The sequence below is a fragment of the Biomphalaria glabrata genome, chromosome 8, assembly GCF_947242115.1.
Source record: "Biomphalaria glabrata chromosome 8, xgBioGlab47.1, whole genome shotgun sequence".
Lineage (NCBI taxonomy): Eukaryota > Metazoa > Mollusca > Gastropoda > Planorbidae > Biomphalaria > Biomphalaria glabrata.
In genome coordinates this window covers 13,907,120-13,925,132 of record NC_074718.1, presented here as the reverse complement: position 1 = coordinate 13,925,132, position 18,013 = coordinate 13,907,120, and the positions used below count along the sequence as shown (strand labels likewise).

At 36.3% G+C, this 18,013-nt stretch overlaps 1 protein-coding gene across 1 annotated transcript in view; it reads left to right on the top strand.

The window, feature by feature from the left end:
- LOC106067466 (glutamate receptor 2-like) overlaps positions 1-18,013 on the top strand; it is a 265,994-nt gene that overhangs the window by 115,059 nt on the left and 132,922 nt on the right. The gene's annotated exons all lie outside the window — the stretch shown is intronic.

The following is an 18,013-nucleotide window of genomic DNA, read 5'->3' as shown; positions in this document are numbered from 1 at the left end:
TGCCACCTTGTTTATTGAAGATCTTGTTGTCAAATAATTTCAAATAATTTCCAGGTGAATTTTAATTTCATTTTTTTGTAACTTTTTGTTGATGTGGCCGGAAACGCGTGTCGAAAGTTAAAAGGGCTCGCAGGTAGAATTAGGTTGAGAATCACTGAGTTAAACTATTAAAAATGTTAAGCTGCGACAATTAAAATGTTTGAGATTATTCTGTTTAGCTGTCTAAAACATCTATCCTAGAATGACAAGAAAAACAAATATTTTCCAACGGCAAAAAATGTGTACAATATCAAGTTCTAAACGCTAGAATAGATAAAAACTATCCATGTTTTTGATGGTCTTAGGCGACCCCAGGCAAACCGTCATCGACCCCCAAGGTGGTCGCGACCCACGGGTAGAGAACCCATGATCTAGTAGCTGATGTTCTAATTCAAAACAGCTGTCAGACATTTTAGTGTCTCAGTCTGATAGTGGCTCTTATTAGTAATGTAACTAATGTGTAGATTTATAACTGTCCAAACCTACAATCCAATGAATCAATAATCCATATGAATCCTGCTCAAATTGCTTACTTTATCACACACACAATTTTTTTTTTTAATTTCTCAACATTCATATTACATCGACCAAATGATTATCTGATATTAATTACTTAAAGCGCTAGAGATTTTCATATTTGTTAATGGTAGAATTAAACCTTAGAATACTTTAAATACGACAATACTTTTCTAATGCAACTTATAGAGCGATAAGTTTTCTCTGAAACAACTTAGTGAATGATGGATTAAAAAAACTATTGGACATTTTTGTTTACCTCGCCCCCTGTCCCCTTCTCACCAAGACAGAAACCAATTCATCGAATGTATAGATCTAGTATACTTTTTAATATTCCAATGATAAGCAATTCTTTTCTGAGCGATATACTTCAACTGTTACATGTCTAGGAAAATCGTTAGAGACATTTTTAAGTTCCGATGTCCATGCTGGTTCACGGTTCCATGAACTTCTGACTTCAATAGAGATGTTGTGAAAATGTGTTCAATACTACAAAATACATTGGTTTTGTCATTTGTATGGATTACATTCACTTTTGTAGCTACGAAAGTATTGCCATGTAGTTCTAGACAGCTAATTCAAATAGTTCTAGACAGCTAATTCAAATAGTTCTAGACAGCTAATTCAAATAGTTCTAGACAGCTAATTCAAATAGTTCTAGACAGCTAATTCAAATAGTTCTAGACAGCTAATTCAAATAGTTCTAGACAGCTAATTCAAATAGTTCTAGACAGCTAATTCAAATAGTTCTAGACAGCTAATTCAAATAGTTCTAGACAGCTAATTCAAATAGTTCTAGACAGCTAATTCAAATAGGTCTAGACAGCTAATTCAAATAGTTCTAGACAGCTAATTCAAATAGGTCTAGACAGCTAATTCAAATAGGTCTAGACAGCTAATTCAAATAGGTCTAGACAGCTAATTCAAACTACTCGGCGTATGCATTCTTTTTTATTCAAAAATTTGAATAAAATTTGGAACTTATTCTTACACCAGATTAAGCTCCCTTTTTCACCAATGTGTACATATATTCGATATCAGTGTACTGAATTACTTACTTGTTCTTACAACCAGTCACCTTTATTGGAGAAATGGCCGTCAACAATAGATCTCCAAAGTCTAATGTCCTGGGCCATCTTGTTCCATCTCGGTTCAGGAGTAACCAAGCTTTAAATATGTCTGTCTCTAGCTACGCCCCCAGGTGCTTCTAGGACGCCCTCTTTTTCTCTTGCCTTGCGGGTTCCACTTCAATGCCTGTCTTGTGATGCTAGTTGGCGATTTGCGCAAAGGGTGCTCTATCTAGCCCCATTTTCTCTGATTTCTTCTTCTACAGAAGTTTGGTTGGTTCTTTGCAAGAGGTCACTGTTGCTGATACCAGTGTAGTCATATACAATATCATTTATAAAATGTTATAGAAATGTGTATTGTACCTTTTATGATGCGAGTTCTTTTAAATGTTGGTGATTTCTATTTTTTTGTTTATTCTTTAATACTGCAATGACCAGTGTACGTTGTAGCATTTTCAATATATGTATTATACAAATATTTGTACAGCTCTATTCTCTGTACAACTCAAACTTCTACGAACTTTCTACTATTTATTCTCACTTCTCATTACAAGTTCTAGCTCTACTTTCACTCTCTATATTCTAACTTCTAAACTCGCTCTACAAGCTCCAAGTTGTAATTCACTAGCTATTACAAAAAAAAACAAGGCCTTAAATACCTTTTAGCTCCACCAGTACCTTTTTATATGTAACTGTTCAGACTCACCACATAGACACTTGTATTGCCTCGTGTCTCATACTCTCGTCTCACCCAACCGTATCGTATCAACAAACGTCATTCTCTTATCCCGACATGGACACATGCGCTCTGTCTCGTATCTCCACAGTATCGTAACTTAATGGAAGTCTGTTTGCCCTAAAACATCTTGCCACTTTTCTTTTTATCAGACGTCACCACTTCTCTTCTTCTAAAAATAGCACTTTAGTCATAGACATAGTGCATGCATTTCACCCATCCATACACACACATACACAATCAAAACGTGTAGTACACTATGTCTAGTTTGGTCTCCACCTCTCAGATTCGATGTCTTATTGACTAATCCAGACATCGCCTCCATTGATCTAACCGTCTCACTAGTGTATGCATATTGACTGATTAGTCTTGTCAGCTAGGTTTACACTGAGACACACGGGGGTCTATAACATCCTCAATAGCAGTCTATGGCGTCCAAAGACTTATCAAACTTTTTTCTCAAAAGAAATTCTTACAGTAATATTTTGTTTCCATTAACTTTTTAACTTTTCTCAATCTTTAATTAGCACTTAAGAAAATTATAAATCAAATTCAAAATTTGAAATGAGAACTCTTGGTAATAGTTTTGTTGAATTTACCTTGACCGTGTATATTCGCAATTATTTTTTTTTACTAAGCTTTTATCAACTCACTTTGTCTGTCTGTCTGTCTGTCTGTCTCGGATCATGCTGAAATTTGGTTCTATTACTTCTTCTATTCCCGACAACATTTAATTTTTAATTAATTAAAAAATTAACCAATTAGTTATTTAAATATTGGCAATAAATTATTATGTTTGGTATCTCGAATAATGGAAAAAAAAATCATACTTGACTGAAATGGTGGTATAAGCTGAATTAGTCCCCTTTCCAAGGAAAAGAAATAGTACTTCTTATCTTATATAATACAGACGTTACTTCAAAAAAGAAGATGATTACGTCCTACGCGTCATGCATTTAGTCATGCATATTAACCAATGACTTAAATTCTGCCAAGTCACTGGTTTTCCTGACTATCTCAGTACTTGACTGAAGTGGTGGTATAAGCTTAACTAGTCCCCATTATAGATTGTCGTATGAGTCTTATCACAAATTTAATTACTCGATGACTGATCCAAACTAATTGATACACTTAATATAGCTTTTTTTTTTTTCTTTTTTTTTTTTAAGTATTGTTTTGAATTTCGCTTGTCAACTTGAATTTCGCTTGGTCATTTCGTCCATTCATCAACAAATGAAACTATTAAATCATTGACCACGTCCACTACCAGACATTCAAAATAATTGAGTTCATAAACCCAACAAGAATAATCGTATTAGTTAAACTACAGAATAATAAAATCACTTGAAACAGATTGGATGAGGACGTTCCGGTAAAATAAATTAAAGCCCAGAACAGAACTGCTGAACCTTAACCCTTAGTGCGCGTTTTGTTTTTAAATGCTGTCTCTAGGAGACAAGTTTATCTCTCATAGTTCGAGACCAGGATGTGACGTACTCAGTTGTCTCCTCTGTCTTGGCACTGCGGGTACGTGCTTGTCATTCTAATAGAAACTTTTTTTGTGAGTAGACAAGGTTCAAGGCTATGACACAGTGCCTATTTTCATGAGTAGACAAGGTTCAAGGCTATGACACAGTGCCTATTTTCATGAGTAGACAAGGTTCAAGGCTATGACACAGTGCCTATTTTCATGAGTAGACAAGGTTCAAGGCTATGACACAGTGCCTATTTTCATGAGTAGACAAGGTTCAAGGCTAAGACACAGTGCCTATTTTCGTAAGTAGACAAGATCAAGGTTAAGACACATTAACTTATTCGTGAACAAGGTTCAAGGTTAAAGTATTGCTCAGTGCTAATTCGTGAGTACAAAAGGTTCAAGGTTTAGACATTCCTCAGTGTTTTCTCGAATTATCCTAAACAAAAATGTTCAAAAGATTTGAAACCAATAAATAAATATATTGTTATTTTAATCATATAATACATTTAACCAATAAACCGGCATATAAATATATTTCTTTCTCTTAGTGATTAGTTTCAATTAAATTTATTGCAGTAAATACGCAACACCCTTTTATTATTTTTTTTATTGATGTGCATCTTTAGTATTTAGCTTTAGAATAAGAAAAACAATATACTACTATATCTTTTTTGTCCTACTTGAGGAAGATCTTATGATGTTATCTTATCTTATAAGTTAAAGACGATTTTATTGTGTCATTTATAAGAATTGTTTTAAAAAATCTGGGAATTTATTTTTTAAATGTCTTTGCTTCAAAAGCATTTCTTATTTGTTCATTGTGTGATTACAGTTCATCTCTTTGTTTCCAGTGAACGTTGTCTGTTTAGCTGTCAACGAGTTAAGGTGGCAGCCACTGTTACATTCACTGGGATTCAGTCTCAGCTTCTGGAAAATGTCTCTTTAGTAAATCCCCGAATGGTCGTTCCAAAATTTGTATTTGAAACGAAAAAAGAAAATATCAATAATAAACTTTACGTTTGACTTTAACGATTGAAATTTAACTCAGATCTAATTAATTAAATCTATTTAGAACCTCTAAATCAGTGTTTGCCAAAACTTTTCCTTAACGAAACACTTCGCAAATTCTGAGTATTTTCCGGAACACGTTTATTTTTATTAGATAGATTAATTCACGTGTTGGCCAACTAGTTAATTATTCCAGTAGTTCGTGGAACACCTATTCAGGCCTCGCGGAACACAAGGTTTCGCTGAATACAGTTTGGGAATCACTGTTCTAAATGTTTGTATTTCAACAGTTTCAAAGCTATTTCTGATCGAGTAGTTTCCCCTGAACACATTGTGACAACATCTCCCTTGTCCCCTGCATCCTACCTGGACAAAACAAACGACGCCAAGATAGTCTCCTCGATGAATGATTCAAATAGACATTGATGTGTTTGGCTTACAATGGAACCTGATGTAGATATATAAAAAAAAAAAAACAACGTCTTCACTTCATGCTAGGTGGCAAGCTAAAGATGCTAACACAATTAAGGGGGCGCAATTTCGAATGAATGAAAAAGAAAAGCGTTATCTTCCCTTGTCGGAAATGTTGGCATGAAAAAATTAATTGAATTTTAAACAAATGCGAGACATGGGATGGTAAAAAGGGATAATAGGGATACGAGTGAAGTGTGAGATTTAGGGATAGGAGTAAGGGAAAAAAAATACGCGGAAAAGAAAAGGGATAAGCTGAAAGGTTAGAAGGTACAGAAGTGAGTCTAGGTCAATGTCCCTAAGGAAGAGAAACAACAATGGCAGAATGATACAGAAGAACGAAACTAACAATTTTACTCAGAAATATGGAAAGAGTGCAGAAGAGAGGGGGAAGAGTTGGCAGAAGAGAGCACAAAAGAGGGAGAGGGAGCAGAAAAGTTTACAGAAGAGAGATGAGAATTGGTGGAAGACTGGACAGAACAGAGGGAAGAGAAATATAAATAGTGAAAGATGGATGGAGAGAGAAAAAAGTTACCACTGATTCATTAATCAAGAGATCCTTTAAACCGTCGTACAGATTCGCGTGATATTTCATACACTGATTTCCTTTACCCCCTAGGCGCTCAAAAAGAACTGGTTTTGACAGATTCGCAACTTGACCACCGCATTTCGTGTCAAACCAGAAGCTTACAATTAAACCTTTGTGTTTGATTTTTGGCATTTCCCCAAAGGCCGCAGCCTATACATAAACAAATAAAAGAAATAGCCAAAAAATTCCACATTTTAAAGCATTTTTTTTTCTTTTTCACTAAGTCTATTTATATTTAAGATGACTTTCGTCATTTCCGCTTCCTTTTAGACGCGGTTTAAATTAAAATAAAAAAATAATAATCCTAATAGCATTGAAATAATAGATATCGTCTTTTTTATGGTTAAAGATTGCTAAAGAAAGATAATTTTAAAAAATGCAATATATAGATTCAAAATCTGACTACTGTGTAGTGAAGAGTCGATGAATCGGATGCTAAAAAAAGGTTTGACTTAGTAATAAAAAACAAAAGTTTGAAAAGTGTAAAAGCGAGTGTTTGCGTGTGTGGAATGGGGGGAGTACGGTCGAACAGCAACATAGAGTATATGAAATATTGAGAAGCCGAATAAAGTCAGACATTTTACGTAAGACTAACTTTTGTTGTTGTGGGCGGGAAGTAGCTGACAGATGGAGTGATCTATACTTGATATATTTGAGTTATAGCCCTTAGTCATTGTGAGTTATGTGTCTTTTGTTGGGAACAAGTAGTTTCTGCCCAAGATGGCGTCCAGTGATGAATGAATAAAAGTGTTTGTCCCAACAATGACATAGTCACCTTGAATCTTCAATACATAATGAACAACAAGTAAAAGTGATACTAGAACTCACGGGCCAAAAGCATATTTGCGTATGTGTTTCTTGGGGGGGGGGGGGGGTATAAAGCGAGTCTTTCCAAATGTCTTATGTCGGAGAAATTACGATGCGCAGGTTTAAAACAAAACAAAGTGGGGTTACAGAGAGAGAGAAAAGAAAACTAGAGGGGGGGGCGTTAAATTTTAGTGTAACAAATAGAGTCATTCACGACTTAAAAGTATGTTGGGGGATCTGCAGCCGTTTTTTTGTTTTGTTTTGTTTTCTATGTCCAAAAAAACAGTAGGGAGTGTTCCGGTCATACAAACAATATAGAGCCTGGGAACAAATCAGCGGGCGTACACAGTGTGTACTGCTAGTAATATCATAAAAGTAAAGAAATATACTCACAACGAGAGACACAGATAGTGAGTTAAAGAAAAAATGAGTGAGAGGATAGAGAACGTCAAAGAGAGGAAAAGAGAAACCATAAGGGGGGAAGGGGAAATGATAGCACATCAACACAAGACCAACAGCTGAAAAAATAAAAAAAACGTTTTGAACGCTAAGGGCAAGGTCAGCAGCCTAAATGACCAGGGCCCATAACTTTTTACTCTTCTTTAAACAAGAGACATTATCGTCCCTGAATCTAGTCTGTTGTTCAATTATGTATTCAATATCCGGGAAACTTACACACAAAAATGGGAAAGGGTGAGGGATGGAAAATAATGAACTGATCAGGCATGCGCAGTGAAAGGTTAACAACGATTCTATTTTAAAGATTTTGAGTCTCCCTTTTCTACGTTCTCGATTTAGTGGATAAAAAGGATACCAATAACGGCTTCAGTGGGATATGCACACTACAAAATACTACCTATGACCCATCTATGTTTTCAATTATCTATAAATATAATTCTCTTCTTCGCTCAGGAGTTTGGACGAGAAGAAGAAGTTAAGGAATGATCTTTCTGCGGATAGTCACCCCTCGAAAAAACAAGGGGAGGGGGAGAACAATATAAAATTTGTCTATATATTTCATGTGATTTGCATGAGTTTTCAAAAGATTTTTAATAATTTCCGGAGATTTCCATGACTTTTTAAAAAATATATTTTGCAATTTCAGGAGATTTCCAGGAGCTCCTGGCAAATCAGGCGGCCGCGGGAATTCTGTTATAAGTTATAAAATGGTTTAATTTTTACCTAGAACTAGCGCGGGTCCTATGAAAGTGTGGGGCCCACTGCGATCAGATAGGTTGCAGTGGCATATGGCCGGCCCTGCAAAATAGCGGCGTATCCTACGCCGTGGGTTGACTATATATATATATATATATATATATATATATATATATATATATAACAAGTAATCTACTCTGTATTCACCCGTCACTAAAAAGCAGGTCCGGACTTAAACATTATGGGGCCCTATGCGAGACGGAATTCGCGGGGGCCAGTTTGGGTAGGGATACGGATTATAAGTGAAAATTAAGAGTTTATATTAGAAAATAAATTCGTCTTTGCATTTTATTCATCCTTTACTACGTACAGAATTACTTTACGAGCCTTGCGTGTAGCGAAGTCATACAGTATATCATAAAAATTCTATTTCCTACATAGATCATGCGCAATAGCAAGAATTACTAAATGTTTCAACTTATCTACGAGAATTGTTGAACTTAAGTAATTCTTCATTAGTTTGAGGCTCGAGAAGATTCTTTCACCAGATTCCAAAATTGCAGCATACTGCCGTTTTTAATTATCGCGCGTAGTATTGGGATTTTCCATATTGAATGACATCCGAAAATGACAATTTTTGTCTATATATTTCAGGAGATTCGTATGAGTTTTCTAAAGATTGTAATAATTTACGGATATTTCCAGGACTTTTTCGTATATTTTGCGATTTCAGGAATTATACAATGGCTTAATTCAATGATTTATGCACCTAGAATTAGCGCGGGTCCTTTGAAAGTGCGGGTCCACTGCGGTCGCATAAGTGCGAAGCCCACTGCGGTCACCTATAGGTTGTGCACCACTTTATTAAGCAATACTTGTAAATTTTGCATTTCATAGACTCCGTTCCCCAAGACCATATGCACAAAGACTGTCAAACTAGCCGCTGGTCAGTGGTCATACAGTAGAACCCAACCAGTTTTGGCCCGTGTCCATGGTAAATTACGGACACTTGTTTCACTGACCCCAACACCGTTAAAATCAAGGAAAGCAATGAAAGAGTCCCTTTTTTTTTTAGAATATCTCTATTCAAATCCGAATTACCTGGAACCTACTTAGATAGCTGATCTAAAAAATGGCTCTAACAATTGTCCTAGAAACTTAACAGTTGATGTATATCGCTTACAAAAGAATTACTAGCTCATTGGCTACACGCTGAAAAATATAGCCAGACGTTAACATTTTTCAAGTAAAGGATTAAATCAATTTTATTTTGGCTAGAGTTTTACATATAGGTCTAGGTCCAACATTTGTTTTGAAGGACTATCGCGTTCTCGTTAAGCATCGAGTTCTTGAAAGGATTATTGCTTTTTTTTTTTTTTTTGGGCCTCTTCTTTTTTTAATTTAAAAAAAAAATTCTTTAAAAGAAAACACATAACATAATTTATATTAATAATAATACAAATAATATTTTATAGAAACAAATTTATATGAAGGAATAGTTTCAAAGTCACATTCCATGATTTTCAGCATGATCGTGGAGTAGGTTGCAGCAATCGGTCCAGAAAATGATGACACCAAAAACAAAAGTCCAGAAAATGATGACAGCAAAAGTCCAGAAAATGATGACAGCAAAAGTCCAGAAAATGATGACAGCAAAAGTCCAGAAAATGATGACAGCAAAGGTCCAGAAAATGATGACAGCAAAGGTCCAGAAAATGATGACAGCAAAGGTCCAGAAAATGATGACAGCAAAAGTCCAGAAAATGATGACATCAAAGGTCCAGAAAATGATGACAAAGCCAATTGACAAAAATCTTGAACATTTTTCTCAAATCAAATATTGCAAAAAAAAAAAATATTTTTAAGGGCTTATGAGTTATTTAAAATCATTACTTTTTTTTTTTAGCAACAATTTTTCCCCTTAAGAACCCAAGACAAAAGACCTCCATCCTTTATCATCAGGAACACTCTGGGGCCTGTTAGAGTTACAAATTGGTTCATTAATTTGTAAGATAAAAACAATCTATAAGTTGTATAAAGTAGGTTATATTTCCATTACAAAGGTATTTTAATGTTTCGCTTGTTATGGGGCGTATTATATAAAGTTGACAACAGTTTCGAAGGTCAGATAGCATCCCGTCGCGGGCCGGATATGGCTCGCTGTCCTTTATTTGGGCAACTAATAAGTTAACCAACGTAAACCTACTTCATGTTCACTTAATGGCACAAAATAAATCGAACAAAAATAAACACCTGGAAAGATACGACAAGGGAGGGAGGGGGAGGGTTGTTATCAAAAGTGAGAGAATTCAAAACTTACATAAACTGGGAAATAACAAAAGCGGAAAATAAAACCCAAAAACGAGTTTTTCAACACAGATCGAACTTATCATTTTGATCCTAAATCACTTAGAAAAGAACAGGCAATATCTGCCTATGTTCAGTCAGACTTGACCCTTTTCGCATTCGTCTCATTGCTCCCCCCCCCCCCCCCCCGTCCCCAGACTAGTCCGACTAGTGCAAGGGCAGCTGGATTATAAAATTTACCTCGACGGTACAAAGCTGACCTCCCGCGTTCTAGTAATTCGACCAGTTGTGATTGGTTGACCGTTTAATCGCTTCAGAGGCACGTGCTTGATGTCTTCTGGGATTTCGCGCCATTTTACTACCTCGCTGAGAGATCACGTACAAATGGGAGACAATAAATGAAAAAAAAAAGTCGACAACATAAAACTACAACACCTACTCAGCTTACACAGCCTCACACACTTGAATAGACAGACACACACATACACACACTTGAATAGACAAACACACACACTCTATACGTTCATTGTCGAGCTGTATACACATTGTGGGACATTAGAGGAACTTTCTCAAAATTGGCGCAAACGACCTTGCACTTCAAGCGTCCCAAGCACTTCCGCTTCAGTGAAAATAGGGGAAATAATTTCATTTCTTGACAAAAAAAAAAAGGGTGATTACTCGGACAAACACCACTGAGTGCTTGCGCTTAAAAAGTAAACAAACTGCACTTTTGGTAATAATTGTGCTGATTACTGCCCTTCCTCATTTTTGTCTAATGAAATTATTGCGAAAATCATTTCTGAATTAAAAAAATAAATAAATAAAATATACGTTAGCGATAGCTTGAGGTATATAATAAAATAACAATCATATATAACTTAATAACGAAGAACACTAGTGCAACCTTCGTTTATAAACTCAGTCTTAAACAAACCCAGTGCCCAATAAAGCCTGCCTCAAGAACTCACCCTTTTGGGGGTCGAGATTTAAACAAATCTTATTTTAGACAAACTAAGCCTCCAACAAACAAAGCATCAAACAATACAAGCCCCAAACAAATCAGCCCTAAACAGTGGTAAACCAAGCCTCAAATTGACCCAGCTTAACTATGTCTAACTTCATATATATCCAGGCCTAAAATACATAATTTAAACACAACAAGAATCAAACAAACCCAGTCTTAAAAAAAACAGCTTTAAAAAACTGAGCTTCCAATAAGCGAAGCCTTAAAAAAAAAAGTAAGCCTCCAATAAACCCAGATTCAACCAACTCTAGCTGTGTAGCATTCAATTATACAATTATAAGAATCAAAACCTGGTTTGATCAAGCGGCCTCAATGAAACAAAGAAACCTTCTCATCTCAAAAGTTATTCAATTACATCTACCATTTAGATACGTTGATTTTAAAAACAAAATCAATGACAAACAGAAAAAATAAAATCATTAAAACTACTTTTCTAAAAAGACAATAGCTCCTGTATGCATCTTATTTAGCGATTGTTGTTGTCTTAAATATTGATGAATGTTAGATTTAAAAACATTTTGTACCCCGCCCCCTTCTCCCCGAGAAAGAATCCTGGTTAAGCGATTCTATAGATCTAGTACACTTTTTAATATTCCAATGATAAGCAGTTAGATCCAGTTATTATGGCTCTTCCGCGGTGTCGAGTCCAATCAATGAAATAAACAGGAGGTAACCTTCAAACCAAATCAGGAACACCGGCGAAATACCAAAACAATCAATTTAAGTAGTCGACGCTAGTATTAAACAATCATAAACACTTTAATACTTGTAAAAAATGTTATACATGTTTCGGATGTTCCTTCAGAGTTGAAGATAGTTTACTTACTAGTCCAAACCTCCCGCAGGACGACGGGGGATGGGAGCGGGCAGAGTTTGAACCCTCGACCGTCGATAAATCCGAACGATAGTCCAGCGCGCAAACCGCACGACCAGGCAGCTTAAGAAGGGATCCATCAAATGTCTTTCAGTAAAGCCGTATATCTATTACTTGTTATTACTACTGTTCTACACAAAGCGTCTTGTTTGTAGCGTAACTTAGAGCGTTCTTGTTTTTTAAAGATCTGTCACGTCACTTGTCACTAAGTAAATCTTTCCCCTTATTCCCGAAACAAATACTAAATCCTAATCATGTCATAACAATCCGTAAAATTTTCCTGAACATTAATTTATTAAGCTTTTGAATCAGTAAAGCCTTACATTCGGAAATTCCCGAACGCGATTGTCCTTTCAAGAACGAGAGTCCTTTCCAAACCGATGTAGAATCTAGACCTAGATTTAGTCTCTAGCCAAATTTTTATCTATTTATTTTTTATTTGAAAAATTATTGCGGTCAAACTAGAGTTTTCTCCATGTGGCCAATGAGATGGTAATTCTTTTCTCAGCGATATACATTAACTGTTAAATTTCTAGGAAAATCGCTAAAGCTATATTTGAGATCTGTTTAGAAAACTGAAGAAAAAAAAAAGAAGATAAAAATTTCGAAAGATTCTGAAATTACTAGACACACTAAACAATGTCAATGATTCCACATTGTAATATCACTGTTATCAACTAAATAATAATAATTTTTTTTTTACTTTTTAAATTTTTTTGTCGTTTAAGTAAATCTGATCGATTCTAATCCATCGTTGGTTGACTTGAAAATGTCCTGTAGTAAAAAGGTGTGTGTGTGTGTGTTGGGTATCTCTCCAATCAGATTATGAGTCAAGGCCAGTTGTTGATGCATTGGTTTTATAAAACTTGGTTATGGGGGACGAACGTATGCCAAAAACAGTCTTTTTTGGTGAGCTAAAAGGTGGTCGACGTAACAGAGGCGTAACGTAACGGAAACGCTTTAAAGACCTGCTTTTTGCCGTAGCTGACATAGAAGAGAGCATCTGGTTGCATGCGGCCTTAGAACGAGATAGCTGGAGGTCACTCACAAAGGCCGCGGGATACACATTTGAGACGAAAAGAAAATCCCTGCCGAGGACAGATGTAGCTTAATATGTAGGTCACAGCAGGGGTTGCGTAGCCAGGGAAAATACAGCATTCCTCATTAATCTTCGGACTCGAAGACAAGCCTTAGTATTATTATTATGTTTATGTTAGAAATGAACGAGTAGTCATTCTCTGTCGTTGCCAGGGTCGAGGTTCGCTATTATTATTATTATTATTATTATTATTATTAGTGAACGGATGTTTGGTATTCCTACTTATATCTTACAACGTTAAACCTACCCAAGATATTTTATAAACAGCAAAGACCGACGGAAATGTGAATATATGTATATATAAACGTATAAACAATAGAGTTGAAGGGAAAAGAAAATCGATCCCCTTTCGTCCGTCGCTTTTTTAACTATTTGTATGTTGAACCTAAGACACTTGAATATCAGGAATAACAACTTCCAGAGGATTGGAAATAGATGACCTATCACCAGACTCTGTGCCCGAAGTTCCCATGACGTGAAATTTACTTTGTTGGCCTCCTTCAGTCGTAGAACGACTATGGTTCACCACGTAGAACACTTCTCATGTGACTGTGGAGTCCCATTTTGAAGAGACACTCCCGACCACATAGATCTAAAAAAATATTCTTTAAAATAAGTTAATTACATTTGTTTTTCATTGTTACGGCTAATTCAGCCATTGCCCGGCTGCCGCTGAGGAAGGTCAGAGACCGAGCCCCACGAAGGCGACCATTTTATTCCTACACAACAAGGCGCTAAATCCAGCTCATACGTCACCTCGTCACCGAGGGAAGGCGCCACAGCTTTCAAAAGTAATTGTTTCACAAGCTAAGTGCCGTTTGATTGTCAAAAGAGCTGAGCCGAAGGCTCTTCGAGCTCTAGGTATGTAAGCCTGCTTGAATGACCAAGTCAATGCCTATGTAAAACATTGCTATTTCCGATGAATCTGGCATTCCGGGCGCATGGACTAGAATGCATTGCCGAAGAAAGAGTACACTGAGAACCTCCACCATTTTCCTATGTTGTACCAAGCTAACCGGGCAGGACTCGTCATTAGTGTAGCAGTCCCTTGAGGAACGGCGCATGGATTATCGACAGGGACGTGGAAGCTCTCTTTCAACTCCACACCGTGCAATGGGAAAGCTCGCGCATTCCATTGGACACTCCCACAGGAGTTTTGTTTTGCTATTCATTTAGCCTAACCACTTCCTCAAATGATCGTTTCCACCCGAGTGCCACGTTGAGGCTAAATAGCGTACCTGGGCAAGCTAAGTGCTAAATTGTCTGTAGGTCTCCGCTTCCAATGTGTGGAAGAGCCTCGCAACTTAATACTCACTACAATCAACTTGCCATGTTGTTGAATATAGTGAACGCAAGGAATAAAGGATTGACCCAAGCTGTGTATCGCGTCATACAAACGTTAAGAGGCCTCGTTCCGTTGTTTCCTGAGATAACGGCATTACATTAAGCCACCTGGGCGCCCATGCCTGCGGATCGCGTGGTTTCGTTGCGAGAAATCCCGCCCGTTTGTTTTATTAAGGAAGTATGGCAGGGCTGAATGTGGCCCATTGGGATATATCTACAGCAGTGACTCCCAAACTGTGTTCCACAGAACCTTAGTGTTCCGCGTGTCCTGAACAGGTGTTCCGCGAACTACTGGAGTAATTAGCTAGTAGGCCAACACGTGAATTAAGAAAAAAAGCAAAGTATTTCGTTAAGTACTCAGAATTTTCGAAGTGTTCCTTTAAGGTAAAAGTTTGAGAAACACTGATCTACAGTCAAAACCGAACGACTAGCCTGAGTAACGTGCTATAAGTTCGCCCTAACCAATCCCTTCCCCCCCCCCCCCCCCCGCAAATTAGTTTCCCCTTACCCTTGTGTTTTTGTTTGTGAGTTTTAGAAATAAGTAGGAGAGACTGTTCAGAATTTACTTTTGACAGATGCAGCTTTTCCTTACCAAAAGAATTGAAACTTTTCGTAACAGCTAAATTTAATTAAAATTTATTTAAAATATGCATTTTAAAACATCAAAATAATTATGAATACACAACTTGCAAGAAAATAATACATTTAAGTATATAGATGGGGAAATATTTTGACATTCTATTTTATTATTAACAATTGTCATTTTTATACTTATTATAAGTTTTTATTACAAGATACACACTGCAGGCCCGTTGTTATATGTATAAACATCTTTACGTAAAAAAAAATAATATGAAATTAACTGAAAGCAAATATATTGTAAAGAATACTTTTTAAGAAAATACAAACATAGAGTTCAATGGTTTGGATCAATTCGTTATATAATTTGTAATAGATTTAGACTATCCATAATAAATCTGTATGATTAGAATATTTTTCAACAATTGTTTTGTTTAGCGCAATTGCATGCTTTTAGATTTCTGAATACGCTGTTATCCTATCACTTGTCTGAATACGCTGTTATCCTATCACTTGTCTGAATACGCTGTTATCCTATCACTTGTCTGAATACGCTGTTATCCTATCACTTGTCTGAATACGCTGTTATCCTATCACTTGTCTGAATACGCTGTTATCCTATCACTTGTCTGAATACGCTGTTATCCTATCACTTGTCTAAATACGCTGTTATCCTATCACTTGTCTGAATACGCTGTTATCCTATCACTTGTCTGAATACGCTGTTATCCTATCACTTGTCTGAATACGCTGTTATCCTATCACTTGTCTGAATACGCTGTTATCCTATCACTTGTCTGAATACGCTGTTATCCTATCACTTGTCTCAGTACGCTGTTATCCTATCACTTGTCTGAATACGCTGTTATCCTATCACTTGTCTCAGTACGCTATGATCCTATCACTTGTCTGAATACGCTGTTATCCTATCACTTGTCTGAATACGCTGTTATCCTATCACTTGTCTGAATACGCTGTTATCCTATCACTTGTCTCAGTACGCTATGATCCTATCACTTGTCTCAGTACGCTATGATCCTATCACTTGTCTCAGTACGCTATGATCCTATCACTTGTCTGAATACGCTGTTATCCTATCACTTGTCTCAGTACGCTATGATCCTATCACTTGTCTCAGTACGCTATGATCCTATCACTTGTCTGAATACGCTGTTATCCTATCACTTGTCTCAGTACGCTATGATCCTATCACTTGTCTCAGTACGCTATGATCCTATCACTTGTCTCAGTACGCTATGATCCTATCACTTGTCTCAGTACGCTATGATCCTATCACTTGTCTCAGTATGCTATGATCCTATCACTTGTCTGAATACGCTGTTATCCTATCACTTGTCTCAGTACGCTATGATCCTATCACTTGTCTCAGTACGCTATGATCCTATCACTTGTCTGAATACGCTGTTATCCTATCACTTGTCTCAGTACGCTATGATCCTATCACTTGTCTCAGTACGCTATGATCCTATCACTTGTCTGAATACGCTGTTATCCTATCACTTGTCTCAGTACGCTATGATCCTATCACTTGTCTCAGTACGCTATGATCCTATCACTTGTCTGAATACGCTGTTATCCTATCACTTGTCTCAGTACGCTATGATCCTATCACTTGTCTCAGTACGCTATGATCCTATCACTTGTCTCAGTACGCTATGATCCTATCACTTGTCTCAGTACGCTATGATCCTATCACTTGTCTCAGTACGCTATGATCCTATCACTTGTCTCAGTACGCTATGATCCTATCACTTGTCTCAGTACGCTATGATCCTATCACTTGTCTCAGTACGCTATGATCCTATCACTTGTCTCAGTACGCTATGATCCTATCACTTGTCTGGACCAGATGGAAATGTTTGAGAGGGGTGTGTGAGAAAAAAAAGAAGTTGAACGACTGAATTCGAACTCAAGAGCTAAAACCTCCTCAACCTCCTCATGCTGATATTCGAACCTCTGTCCTTGGGTGAAGCTTATGAAAATAGGAGGTTTTATAGTTATCTATTGATAGTTTAAAGTTCAAGATAAAAAAACAAAATGATATATTACCAAAACTTAAATGACTAATTGGTTTCATTTTTTTTTTTAAAATTAATTCTAGTTTTGTCAGCTAAAGAAATAATTGTGAAAAATTTCACGAGATTGGATGTCGGAGTAATAACGTGTACAAACGTTTTGACAAGACAGACAGACAGACAGAGTGAGTTAATGTAAGCATTGTGAAAAAAACAACAACACGATATGCTGTAGTATAATATCAATGGGTGGTTACGTAATAGTAAATGTGGGGAAAAATGGATATAGGTGTTTTTTTTAAGTCGCTAAATATGGAGATAAAATATGTTTTTATAAATCCCTGTATACAAACAAAATGGAATATTCTCTATTTCTATATTCTAGTTTTTCCCTTTATACGGTAGCTATACATCTAGGCCAGTGTTTCCCAAACCTTTACTCTGACGAAACACTTCGCACATTCTGAATATTAAGCGGAACACTTTGCTCAGTCTTACAAAGAGATTAATTCACCTGGTGGCCTACTGGTTAATTATTTCAATAGTTCGTGGAACTTTTATTGAGGCCTCGTAGAACTCTAGACTCAAGGAGGCCACAGAGAGAGAGAGGGGGGGGAATATAGATTTATAGATAGATAGATAGATAGATAAATAGATATAGGTAGATAGATAGATAAATAGATAGATAGATAGATAGATAAATAGATATAGGTAGATAGATAGATAAATAGATAGATAGATAGATAAATAGATATAGGTAGATAGATAGAGATCAATATATATATATATATATATATATATATATATATATATATATATATATATATATATATATATATATATAGATAGATAGATAGATAGATAGATAAATAGATAGATAGATAG